The 13,187-nt window shown below is 39.9% G+C and overlaps 1 protein-coding gene across 5 annotated transcripts in view; it reads left to right on the forward strand.

The window, feature by feature from the left end:
• ST3GAL6 (ST3 beta-galactoside alpha-2,3-sialyltransferase 6) overlaps positions 1-13,187 on the forward strand; it is a 59,827-nt gene that overhangs the window by 6,710 nt on the left and 39,930 nt on the right. The gene's annotated exons all lie outside the window — the stretch shown is intronic.

Genomic DNA, 13,187 nt, shown 5'->3' on the forward strand with positions numbered 1-13,187 from the left:
TTCTTTCTTTCTTTCTTTCTTTCTTTCTTTCTTTCTTTCTTTCTTTCCTTCTTTCTCTTTCTTTCTTTCTTTCCTTCTTTCTCTTTCTTTCTTTCTTTCCTTTCTTTCCTTTCTTTCCTTTCTTTTGTAAGCTCTAAGCCAAACATGGGCTTGAACTCATGACCCCAAGAGCAAGAGTCGCATGTTCAATCAACTGAGCCAGCCAGGCGCCCCAGTAAACTTTCAGTACTTCATAATTCATAATTTATGGTGCTTTGAGTTGGGTTAGTCAGGTCTGTGATTATAGTACTGAGGAAATAAGTGTGTGTGCCAAAGATGTGAATAACAAAGTCATTTCCCTCTTTATTAGTACCTTTTTAAGTCTGCAGTTTCAGGCACTTTAGTAGGCAGAGACGTGCATTGCTCAACACTTATTATGAACTTTCTTAGATTCCTATTAGGTATCATTTAACCTAGTTAAATGAGATACATATAAATGCCCTGGGGGGTCAAAAGTTCTCTTCATCAAGATTGCCACAGCTGGGAGGAATGAGAAGAAGAGCCTGGGTAGCAAGAACTGAGAGGCTGTGGTGCATGAGAGGGGCCAGCTGGGGGCTCTTGCTGAGACTCATAGTGACAAAGTTTCTCCTGAAGAATGTCGTCTTTGAGAGCACCGTTTTGGTTAATACAGATATTCTGTACTCATATTTTAAAAATTCTAAATATTTAGAGGTTCTATCTTTTAGATTTTCTGTCCCACAAACACATAATGCTATATAAACATAGCCTTCTTGTTTTTGAGCTGTTTCTGTGGAGTCTGCTCCTCCCACCCCATCAGATTTTGGTCCTCAGAGAGGTTATTAGTCCTTTGTGCCTGACAGTTGGTGGAATTTTCTTCTTAGAAAATATTCTAGGGGCGCCTAGGTGGCTCAGTCGTTGGGCGTCTGCCTTCGGCTCACGTCATGATCCCAGGATCCTGGGATCGAGCCCCGCGTCGGGCTCCTGCTCAGTGGGAAGCCTGCTTCTCCCTCTCCCTCTCCCCCTGCTTGTGATCCTGTTCTCGCTGTGTCTCTCTCTGTCGGATAAATAAATAAAATCTTTAAAAAAAAAAAAAAGAAAATATTCTCTTGCAGATATTTAGGTCAGCACCACAGAAGGTGCTGCTTTTATTAAAATTAAATATGTTTAAAAAGATAAGCTAATAAATAAGATAAAGATATATGAAACAAAATTAAATGCTTTTATTAAAATATTGTGCAACCTTTTAGTATATAAGAGTTGTTTATGTATTAAAGGGTAGAGGAGGCAAAGATGAGGGAATGTGTACATTTTCTATGTTTAGCATGGAACCAAAGAATAAAAAGGTAGAGATTTAAAAAAAAAAATTCCCTGATATTTTAATGGATAATTTATAGCTGTCTTTACAAGTTGAAAATGGGTTCTCCCGCTGCATTTAGACAAGAGCAATGAGATGATAATCCAGGCCTTCACCTAGGGTATGAAAGGATCTTCAATTGCTTTTTAGCAACAGAAATTAATTTATAATTTTATTTAACTGATAGACTCTGAAAGTTAAAAGAACTTTCTGTTGTAAATGATGTTTGTGAGATAAAGGACACTTCTTTCAAATTACTTTTGCTATTTGGAGCCAATATTTTAGGTAAATGTCAAAGTAGTTTAGCTAATTACTTTGATTCCAGCTCTGCTACAAATAAATTAGAAATAATTGGATATTTTGATAAGCAGGATATTAAGAAAGAGGTATGCTTTCTGATCAAGTACTTATAAATGTTTTCCAGGCACTGAATTGTTTGGAGGACAAATCTGGTCCACCTATTGCAAAAAAAAACAAAACCAAAAACAAAAACGTTTTTACAGCTTTGGTGGGTAGGGGGTCTTCTGCTCTAACCATAAAATGATGCAATCATATTCCTTTTTTTTTTTTTTACAATTTTATTTATTTATTTGACAGAGAGATAGAAAGCACAAGTAGGCAGAGGGGCAGAGGGAGAAGCAGGCTCTCTACTGAGCAGGGAGCCCGATGCGGGGCTCGATCCCAGGACCCTGGGATCATGACCTGAGTCAAAGGCAGAGACGCTCAAGTGACTGAGCCACCCAGGCACTGCTATACAATCATATTCTTATACAAAATCTTCCCCCTAAGCTCTCTACCTATGACCACCAATATTCCTGTCCATGTACTTTTATGGTAACATCCTCTAAGCATGGTTTTCATTATGGAAATTTTTTTCTACTCAAAAATCCAGAGAATTTCTCCAACTGGTCTTTGAAGTTTTCTGTTATCTCATGATGCTACCTTTCATTTTACTCTCCCATTTGAATCCGTAGTTGCTGAAAGCCTTTTAGTGCTTTAACTTGAGATGTTCTGTTGATACTTCATGTCTTCCCCCTCCCCACTCCATCCTTCCCCATCCAGACCAAATGATAACCTGTGTTCATTTTCTAGCTTCATGGCTTATAACTGCATGACTCTGCATAAGTTGCCTAATGACTCTGAGCATCACTTTCCTTATTTATAAACTCAGCATAATGGCCACATCACATTATTGCAATAAAAGAAAACATATAAATGGGTCAGTGTAGTTTCTGCCAAATATCATTTAATCTGTATTACTTGCCATTATTATTGTTATAACTCTATGATGATAGCTATTATTATAACTCTGTCCTCCCTCAAATCATTAAAAATTAACTTTCTCCAGAAAAACTTCCTGCTTGACATCATGAAGCTCTAATTTTCCCTTAAGTCTGTTTCATCTTAGCACCGGGCTTCACTTTGGACTTTATTAATGTGCTCGTGTTGTTGTATTTCTTTATTCTTTGGTGAACAGGAACAAATGTTCGGGCACCTATGATGTGCCAGGTGCTGTGCTATTTATTATATAGGGATCTGGGTCATATGGAGAAATGCAGTGTGTGTGTGTGTGTGTGTGTGTGTATGTGCACACGCACGTGCCCCCGCGTGCATGGATGTGCAGGCATATGGGCTTTGGGTGGAATTGGGGATGAAAGTCTGTTGGTTGAATAGCACCAGGAGTTTTTCACAATAAACTAGGGTTAAGAAGTAAAAACTGCTCTATTCGGATGCCCACTAAAAATCTTAACATCTTTTAGCCTGGATTTTTTTAAGATGATTTAAAAAGTATAGTTGGCCTTATTCTTGTAACAGCTTTACATATTATTTCTTTCTTAGACTCTCCTCTATCCTCATCCAAATGCAGAGTGAAGGTAGAAAGTGAAGTCCTCCTTGAAGAGCAGAATACAGAAGATGATTCTGAGCTATGGCGGGGCTGGGGGGGTGGGGGGGAGGAAGGTCTGGAAGGTGAGGAGAACATTCCAGAAAGCGCAAACAGCATGGTCAAAGGTGCTGAAGCATGAAACAGTGTTGAGAATGACTAAGAACTGTGCAAAGGTTAGTGCTTTTAGACTATAATGTTCAGAGTCAAGTATTTTAGGAGATGCCATGGGAGAGAACATAATAGGCAGCTCAGTCAGACTCAGAGGCATATGGCCTATGATGGTTACATCTCCCTAAGGGGTTATGTACTTGGGGAATGAAGGTCTATATGGACACTTTATAATAGGCAAATTCTTCACATGGCTTCTAACATTGGACTTGAATTTTACATGTGGCATGGAATACATCTCTTCCATTTGCTGCTTTCATGAGAAAATGATGAAAACATTAGTAATGGTGATGTATGATTGATGTTAGAGCTCTCATTTTTAATAACCCAAGTACTTCAAACATAGAAATATTAAATGTCATTCGAGACTTCTGAATCATGGGATTCTATCTGCAATTTGAGAATAGGGATGGGCTTCAGTGGGACAGAGACATCCAAGAAGAACAGTCAACAGGATCCCTACAAATTCATAGCCTTGAAACTTTTGGTACCTCCTTAATACATTTTACACAATAGAAAGCCAAGTGCTTCTGTTCATAGCTTCATTTTCTATAATTATATGCTATGTTTTTACTCCAAAAATAGGTTTTCTGCTAAGTCTGAGTGGTGTCCAGTATTTTAACTCTGTCCTTTGGTGTTGATTTCTCTTGCTTGGAGATTAAGCAATTGGACCCAGAACACCCTAACCACAAGAGTTTAAAATTCCCAGAGAAGAATGAGATGTGGAAGAAAAAACACTGGAACTTACTTGAACTGTAATTATCCTGAAAATGGAATGTGTGGGAGAGGTCTGCAAGGAGGGTAGGAAAACAGAGGGCCAAGCACAAAGTGCCCTAGCATGTTTCCAGCACTGTTGAGGGGAGAATGTATCCTTATGACTTACAATGGGTCTCTGCTTATCAAACATAATTTTTAATTATCACCCATATATAGAAGTTGCCAATCTGCCAGTTCAAATATATGTATTCCTTGGCCTTCACATTTTTCTCATCTTAAGTAAATTACTTGAGCATTTCTTGTTACATACCTGCTCCTAGGAGTTGAACATCTCAGGTAAACTGGCCACTCACGCGGCTCACGCTTGGGTTGTGGCTTCTCCCAGACAGTGCCCCTCTCTGAGGTTCTCCTTAGGTTGCTCAGACCTCTATTTTTTGGACAGCTCCAATTTCTCTAGTTTTTTTTTTAAGTTTCCATGGAAATATATTGGACATGCAGAGGAGTACAAAACCATACAAGTGTAGTTTGCTACATTTCTTCCCAGTGAGCCCACCCATGTAACCTGCTGAAGAGCTAGCGCATTGCCTGGCCTCCAGGAGTGCCCCGTGGGCTCCCCCTGTCACCACTTCCCTCCTTACCCGTAACCACTGTTCTGACTGTCACCGCCATATGGTAATTTTTTTTCTGTTTCTCTTTAATTTGAATTAACATCCAGGTATTCTAAATAGCTCCAGAGCATCGGAGTCCTTCTGGTTGAGGGTGAGGACTGGGCATTTCAGGAAGAGTGTTCTAGGTTGAATTGTGGCCCTCAAAAAAGACATGTTGAAGTCCTAAATCCCAGGACCTGAGGTTTGTGACCTTATTTGGAAAAAGGGTCATTTCAGATGCAGTTAGTTAAGATGAGGTCATGCTGGAGAAGGATAGGCAACTCGTCCAGTATGACTGCTGTCCTTGTAAGAAGCATCCATGTGAAGACAGAGACACAGGGATAACACCACGTGAAGGTGGTGGATTGGAGTGATGCATCTATAACCTGAGGGGTGCCGAGGAGCGTGAGCAACCCCCAGAAGCTAGAAAGAAGCAAGGAAGGATTCTCCCCTACAGGTTTTAGAGGGAGCACGGCCCTGCTGACACCTTGATGTTGGACTTCTAGCCTCCAGAACTATGAGACAATAAACTTCTGTTGTCAGAAGCCACCCTACTTGTGGTACTTTGTGCTTGCAGCCCTGGGAAACGAATATAGAGGGTCTGCAGTGGGCCTGGTGCCCTGACCCCTCCTCCCGGAGTGCACCTGGCCCTTGGTACAGGAATTACCCTAGCTACACCCCGTCCAAGCTGCTCCTGTGTGAACTGGCTCACGGAGTGCTCTGTCTTGCTCCTGGTGGCTCCGCATCCATGATGTGCCCCATAGAAGGACAGAGGTTTCATTACCATTATATGGCTTTTTCTTTATTTCTTCACCAGTGCTTTCAAACAGAGTCAATTCGGTTTCCTGACACACCCCAGACCAAAGCCCTGCACATCAGCCCTCTGTGCCTTCCCATCATTGCCTATTGGGTCTTTGCTGAGTTGTTCTTACCCATCCTACCGCACCCAGACTGGGGCCACATCCTCCATCCAGTTTTCCCCAGTTCTTCTGGTCCAAATCGTCTTTGATAGGAAAAAAAAAAACCCAAACTTTATTCTTTAAGTGAAATCTCTATTTTCAAACAGTATGGCATGCTATAAATAAAGGTTTCATTTTGCTGACCTTAGGTATATCAAAGACCAGTTCTCATTTGAGAAAATAAAAAAGGTCTCAGATCAAAAAGCTGTCCAACAGTTAGGCTTTAGTAAGTAGTAAGGAAGTATGCAGAGCATATTGGATGACAGAGTACTTTCTTTAGCAAAGGATTAGTTTTAGTTTGCCTTACAACTTATCTATTTTTTGTTCCAGGCTGAGTTTCTGGTGTTAGGGAACCACAAGGACCGTACTGTTGTGAGGTCCCCAGGGTGACTCCACAGACTTGGGCCACTTCCTGTGCTCCTCTTTTGTGCCCTTGCTTTGGGACCCAGGGAGTCGCTGGTGGCTTTTGACATGAATGCTCCTAGCACAGACTCTTCCCCTTAGCCTCATATGTCTGTAGCATATACGCCTTCCGTTCTGTCCAGAAGTCATTACTTACTGCTGCCAACTCTGGGGAGTCTTCAGGACATTTAAAAAAATCACCAGACGTGGTCGGGGGAAGTTTCAAAAGTCCAAGTGATCCTACTTTTGGTTTCTGGTCTATTTGTGGTGCCTTATTCTCACGCTGAGTCTCAACTTCTTGTCCCTACTGTTTATACTATTTGTTTCTATTTCTGTTTTGCACTTTGAGGTGGAATACAAAAAAAAAAAAGGCATAAGTTTGGAGCTAATCGTGTATTCTGTACAATACACATATTATGCATTGAAAACTAATAAAATGTGCACTTTGTAGGTAAGAGGTTAGAATGAGGCAGAAGGTTGTTTGGTATGTTTGTCTGTGTTTAAATGTGTGAATGTATGGACTTGCTTTCTTGGCTCAGATACCCCTTACACTCTGAGATCTCGTGCCATGGGATATCTGGGTAATAAATATCTGTGATGGATGGACAGATGGATGAGTGGATGATGAAGCTGCTCCCTCTTGGCCGGTTATGTTATTGAACTGCTGGTAGGATAAATTTCAGTTGGGTTCAGGGCTACCCCGGAAGCCTGGAAGGGTTTTCCTAAGCTCAGGAGGATTTCTTGGGCTGGAGTCCAGGGATCTAGAAGTGATATCTCCTTGGCTTGCCTATGGAACATGCTAAAACATTTGGCTTGTTGTGTGAAAATGGGGCCAAACAGTCTGACTCCATTGGGACCCCCAAAGTGATAGAGTTACTTCTTTCATTGGAAACCCAGATTTCTTTTTCTATTTACCTATGTGGGGATGGTGTACACTTCTTTAGAAATCTGCTAGGAGACTTTACTTCCCTTTCCTTCTGAAGACAAATGCATTTTCTGGACAAAGTTATGTTATAGTGTGAAGAATGCAGCCATTAGTAAACAGTTATCCATATTTTAAAACATCTGCCTTTTGAGGCTTTCCCAGAAATCTTCTTTATAGAAAACAGTGTTAAAAGTATAGGAATCCCATAGATGGGTCTTCACGGATTTGTAGAGTTGATTTCGGTTTACACGTTGTAATAAAACTTGCTACAGTGTCCTTGAGTTAAAAAGTTCCATTAATATAAATTGATGATTGTTTTTAGTCACACTGTTTATATAGGTCTAACAACTTCAAGATAATTTTATTGCTTTTTTTAATTGTCTGCTTTATCAAACATTGACTCTGCCACGTAGTAGGCACTTGCCATTCTAAAGAAAAATTTGGTTATCTTTCTGTGTGGTTGTCTTGGATTATCTTCTGACCAAAGCACAGAACAAAGCATTCCAGAGAAATGTTTGTTTTGTTTATCTGCTTGCTCAAATGCTCTGATTTTTCTGCCAAGTGTGGAGTATGGTGTGCCCAGAAAGAGAAAGTGGTTGTAAGATACAGACTATTTTCTGCACCTACTTTCTCTTCAGTATGTTTTGTTTTCAACAGGATTAGTATAGATTCAACTTAACTAGAAATTTACTTTCTCATTTAAAATACTGTTAACTTCCCCTTTTCAAAGAGTCATAGTATTTTAATTATCTAGGTATTTCTCTATGATTTGAATTATCAAAGATTTATTTCTTTAGAGAAAAACCCTATTTAAAATGGAAATTTCAATGTTATTGTATTTTTACTTATTTATTTATTTGAGAGAGAGAGAGAATGAGCAGTGGGGTGGGGCAGAGAGAGAGAGAGAGAAGCAGGCTCCCTGCTGAGCAGGAAGCCCAATGCAGGGCTCCATCCCAGGACCCTGCCATCATGACCTGAGCCGAGGGTAGACGCTTAACCAACTGAGCCACCCAGGTGCCCCAGGAATTTCAATTTTTTTTTTAAAAGATTTTATTTATTTATTTGACAGAGAGAGAGACAGCGAGAGCAGGAACACAAGCAGGGGGAGTGGGAGAGGGAGAAGCAGGCTTCCCGCCGAGCAGGGAGCCCGATGTGGGGCTCGATCCCAGGACCCCGGGATCATGACCTGAGCCGAAGGCAGACGCTTAACGACTGAGCCACCCAGGCGCCCCAGAAATTTCAATTTTAAAGTATTTCTAGCAATGTGTAAGATTCACTGTCTCAGTAAAGTATTTTATCTGGAAAAAAAAAAAAAAGAAGAGATTTGGCTCCAAAATGGCATTTAGATAAGCAATCCTCTGAAAGCAACCTAAATGTCTGCTAGTAGGGAATGGGTAACTTTGTGATATATTTGGTCAATAGACTATTCTACAGAACTTGAAAAGAATGAGCCAGACCTTTCTGCATCGAAGCAATATGGATGGAACTCAAAACCTAAAGTGTAGAGTGAAAAACACAAATTTCAGAATATTATATATTTGTTATGTAAATGTTAAACATTACTTAGAACGATATCATATACCATATAATGTTTATGAATGTGTGTGCATGCATACGTATGCCTATGAATAAAAAGTAGACTGGCTCTCTATCAAATTCATGATAGTGGTTGACCCTGGGAGAAGAGGAATAGGGATAGGGAGGGGAACATAAATGTGTATTTAAAAAAAAAATCCCTGAGAAGATATGGTTATCTTGGTTAATGGGCTCACAGGCATTTGTTATATTAACATATGGACTTCTATGAATATTTTTGTAATAAAAAAATTCTGGGGGCACCTGGGTGGCTCAGTTGTTAAGGGTCTGCCTTCGGCTCAGGTCATGATCCCAGGGTCCTGGGATCGAGCCCCACATTGGGCTCCCTGCTCCGCGGGAAGCCTGCTTCTCCCTCTCCCACTCCCCCTGCTTGTGTTCCTGCTCTCGCTCTCTCTCTCTCTGTCAAATAAATAAATAAAATCTTAAAAAAAAAAAATTCCGTTTAATATTTCCTAACTAAATAGGTTCCAACCAGGAACCGTATATTTATCAAGACTCTGGGAATGAGACTGAAGCTATTCTAATACATCTCTATTTCATGATGCCATTCTGTGGAAAATGAAAGTTGACGGAATGAATCTTGAATGTGAGGAAAGCTCCACGTTCACCTGCTCCTGGGAAGTTCTTGTGGCTTACAGTCCAGAATAAGGACCCGGGCAGCAGACTGCCTAGACCAAACCCTGGCTTGCCACCTTCCAGCTTTGCGACCTTGGACAAGTTGACCTCTCTAAGCTTTTTTGTGTCCTTAGCTGTAGAATTCGAGTAACACTGCCTGGGTCCAGTGCTGGGGAGGACTGTGAGTTCACGCGTACAGTAGGCATGCTGCCGAGATGAGCTATTACTGTTTCCAGCTTTACTCCTATCAGCAGCCTCAGTTCTTCTGTGTATAGTTTCCATTCTCACCTCAGAATCTTTGCAAATGCTCTTTCCTCTGCCCAGAATGTCTCTCATTTTCACCCTCTCTCATCTGGTTAACACTTCAGTGGAGTTCTCTGAGAATTCTCCCGAGATTCTTCAGAGAAGCTCCCTGTCCTTCCGGACCTGGGTCAGTATCTAGCCATACCTCAGTTGTAATTTAAATAATTACCTGTGGAGTGGGGGGAGGGGGTAACAGGGTGATGGGTATTGAGGAGGGCATGTGCTGTGATGAGCACTGGGTGTTATACTTAACTGATGAATCGTTGAACACTGCATCAAGGACTAATTATGTACTACACAGTGGCTAACTGAACATAATAAAAAAATAATTAAAAATAAATAAATAAATAAATAATTACTTATGAACTGCTTGCTAATATCTGCCTCTCTCCTGGTTGGTAATCTGTTTTTTTTTTTTTTTTTTTAAAGATTTTATTTATTTGACAGAGAGAGACACAGCGAGAGAGGGAACACAAGCAGGGGGAGGGGGAGAGGGAGAAGCAGGCTTCCCGCCGAGCAGGGAGCCTGATGCAGGGCTTGATCCCAGGACCCTGAGATCATGACCTGAGCCGAAGGCAGACGCTTAACGACTGAGCCACCCAGGCGCCCCGATAATCTGTTTTTTTTTCCTTCACGATCTTTAGTGCCTAGAACAATGTCTGGTATAGAGTTGGCAGTGAGAAATTATTTACTGATTAAATCAACAGTTATTGTAGATGGTGGAAACTTTCAGAATTAATTTTATCAGGAAATAAATTTGACTCACTTTGCCAAAAGGATTAACCTACTAGTATTAGAAAGCAAATCTAGGATTATATGATTTCATAAAAAAACACTTATCACATGTATTGGTTTACTTGTAATAATAATATAAAGTACCCCAAATTAAGATTTGCATCATATTTGTAATTTGGCTTTAGAGAATCATCTGATGGATAGTAATAAAAGTATCACCACATATTTTCATGTGCTGTGGAAAGCAGAAAAATTTCCAATACTTTAACCTTAAGATTTTACGTAGGTTCATCTGATGGCTTACCCTCACGTTAACTCACATTTTTCTTTTAAAAATAGCAAAAGAGGAATTAACAGGTGATACTTCCCAAGGAGCAGAATAAGCTAGGTTCATTCAGAATTAACTGACAAGTAAATAAGCAGTTTGAAGAAAAAGGGCTTTTGTCAATCGGATGGAATGCTACTTACAACTTCTAAGCAAACTGAAACAGCCAACTCTGACTTTCAGAGTCAGAAGAAAGGCAGGAAACTGGTTTCCTCTTAGTTGTTGGCTTATTTACTCTGGGAGAGAAACATAAGAAGGCTTTTAAATTTAAGGAAGATATACCTTAAAGTGTGAAGATAAGTGTTCAGGTATTGGCACATATCTCCAGGGAAGACATCACATAGGATTTTGAACTGATTAAAGTCCAGGTTTTTTAGATAGGGGAGCAGAGCCAGAAACAGGGACTTTTAAAACATTGAAGGAATTTTTATGACTCTGATGGATGGTAGGGAGGTGAAATTTCAGGGCTAGGTAAATAATGCAAAGCCCTCCATTGAAAAAGAAGACCACAAATTGTAGCCTTGGGAGACTTACCCCCTCCCCACCTCTGGAGACACACGATTTTATGCCACAGATCACTGGGAAAAAATTATAGCCATATTTTCTTTCATTCTACATCTCTCTTAACTGTTGTATAGTGAAATCATAAGTAACTGCATTTTTTAATGCTGAGTGCATATTTACAATGTAGTTACTTGTTTTTAAATATTTGCCAAGCTTGGAGTATGAGCATCATTTTTTTAATGGAAGTGAAACATCTCTTCTTTAGAATTATGCAAAATAAATTATTTTTCAAAAGTATGGTGGGGCAGGTACTGCAAGATACCAGGATACAAACTTTCTTTGAATTTTGAATGTGTGGACTCACAAAATCCTGCTAATTACCACTTACCCAATTTATTAGTCATCTGCCCCCAAATCCAGGTGGGAGAGAACTTTTGAAGTCATATGGTTGGAAGACTATGCACTTTGGGGAAACACTGGTTTAAATCACATTCTAAGGCTTATAGTCGTGTTACATCCTTGGCACTCTTGACCCACAGCCTTGGCATTACCAGGCAGCTTGCTAGAAATGCAGATTCTCAGGCCCCACCCCAGACCTACTGAATCAGAATCTACAGTTGAACAAGATGCTCGGGTGATGCCAATGGACATATAAGTTTGTTAAGCACTACTGTCCAAAGCCTCCCAAGTGGTTTTTAGAACAGTATCTTTAGTAACAGGTGACTCATCCAATAATGCAACCTGTATTATCTTTCCTGTATTATCTTTAGGCAACCCAAATATTAGCAAGTTCTCTCTTACTGACTCAAACCTAACTCCTTGAATATTGTGTTTACTGGTTTTGGCTTAACCCCCCTCCTTTTCCCCTTAGCCCACTAAGCCTTCAGAACCAGGCTAATGCCGCTTCATGAGTCGTTCAAACATGAGAATGGGCGATCTTGTTTCCTGTCTTGATTTAAGTTTCTCCAGGTGTAACTAAGTTCCCATCCCCCAGCTGTTCCTGATATGATATGATACTGTTTGGGGTTTTTTTTTTCCCAAGTATTCGGATAATTTTAAAGGACGCTTCCAACTTCAAAATTGTGATTTCTCCTTTACTTTCAGCTGGTAATAAGTACTAGTGGGCAGAAGATGATAGAAACCCAGGAGTTGCACTTTCTTTGCATTTAGGGAGAATGATTCTAAGGCACAAATGTATAATTACCCATAAGGTCCTTAGGCTCAAAATTCTGCTTCACAATGGAGACTTCCATTATAATAATAGCTACTAGAGAGCACCACTTTGCCTTTCTTCTAATTTCTAAATGCATCAACTACTTGGCATTTCAAAAGTGGAAATAAGCATTTTTTGGTGTCTCTATAAATTTTCAGTTTCAAAGAAAAAAATTCCCTGTAATCCACAACTTAGCACATTAGTGGATTTCATCTTATACATGGAAATACATCTTATACATAGAAATAATTTTCGTGTTCTCAGCTTTTAAAATTTTTCTTTCTTGGTAGATTCTAAATATTTTTCATGTTATTAAATGATTTTCATAATAGTTAAGCACAAGTATTTCCTTGTCGTAGGACATCAGAGTTCATAGTGACTTCTTAAAGTATTTGCCATATTTTTGTTGGTTTGGTTTTTTGATATTTGTTTCCCAAGAATTTTTTTATTTATTTTATTTTATTTTTTTTAAGATTTTATTTATTTATTTGACAGAGAGAGAGAGACCAAGTAGGCAGAGAGGCAGCCAGAGGGAGAGGGAGAAGCAGGCTCCCCGCAGAGCAGGGAGCCCGATGCTGAGCTCGATCCCAGGACCCCGGGATCATGACCTGAGCTGAAGGCAGCCGCATAACCAGCTGAGCCACCCAGGCGCCCCAAGAGTTTTTTTTAAATAACATTTTCTACTAGCACAAGTGCAGAGTGTGCAGTTTTTGTTTTGTTTGTTTTTGTAGCAGGGTTAGTCTTGTGTAAGAAGAGCTGTAGCAAGAGCAGTTTGGGATTTTTAAAAAAATTTTTATTTATTTATTTATTTATTTATTTATTTATTTATTTATTTATTT

This window comes from Mirounga leonina, unplaced genomic scaffold, assembly GCF_011800145.1.
Source record: "Mirounga leonina isolate KUSES-001 unplaced genomic scaffold, KU_Mleo_1.0 Mir_169, whole genome shotgun sequence".
In the NCBI taxonomy this organism is placed as follows: Eukaryota; Metazoa; Chordata; class Mammalia; order Carnivora; family Phocidae; genus Mirounga; species Mirounga leonina.